The sequence below is a fragment of the Opisthorchis viverrini genome (genome assembly GCF_000715545.1).
Source record: "Opisthorchis viverrini unplaced genomic scaffold opera_v5_171, whole genome shotgun sequence".
NCBI classification, from domain to species: domain Eukaryota; kingdom Metazoa; phylum Platyhelminthes; class Trematoda; order Opisthorchiida; family Opisthorchiidae; genus Opisthorchis; species Opisthorchis viverrini.
The window spans coordinates 665,990-666,279 of record NW_008751829.1 but is presented as its reverse complement, the minus strand read 5'-3'; positions in this window follow the sequence as shown (position 1 = coordinate 666,279).

The window sequence follows — 290 nt, the reverse complement described above, 5'->3', positions numbered from 1 at the left end:
AGGAATGCCCCAGAAGTTTGTAAACATAATACGTTCTTTGTATTCTCAGACTTCCGGACGTGTGAGAGTGTACGGAGAGCACACAAAGCGGTGTCGGTCAGGGATGCTCACTCTCTCCATTCCTTTTTGACGTTGTGATCGATGAAATAATGAGACGAACGCTGGAGGGTCTCCAAAACCCTGGTGTTCAAATAGCCAGTGAAGAAAACCTTGTCGATCTGGAATATGCAGACGACATCGTTCTCATGTTCGAAGAGGAGGAGAAGGCGCAAGTATTCTTGGATGAACTG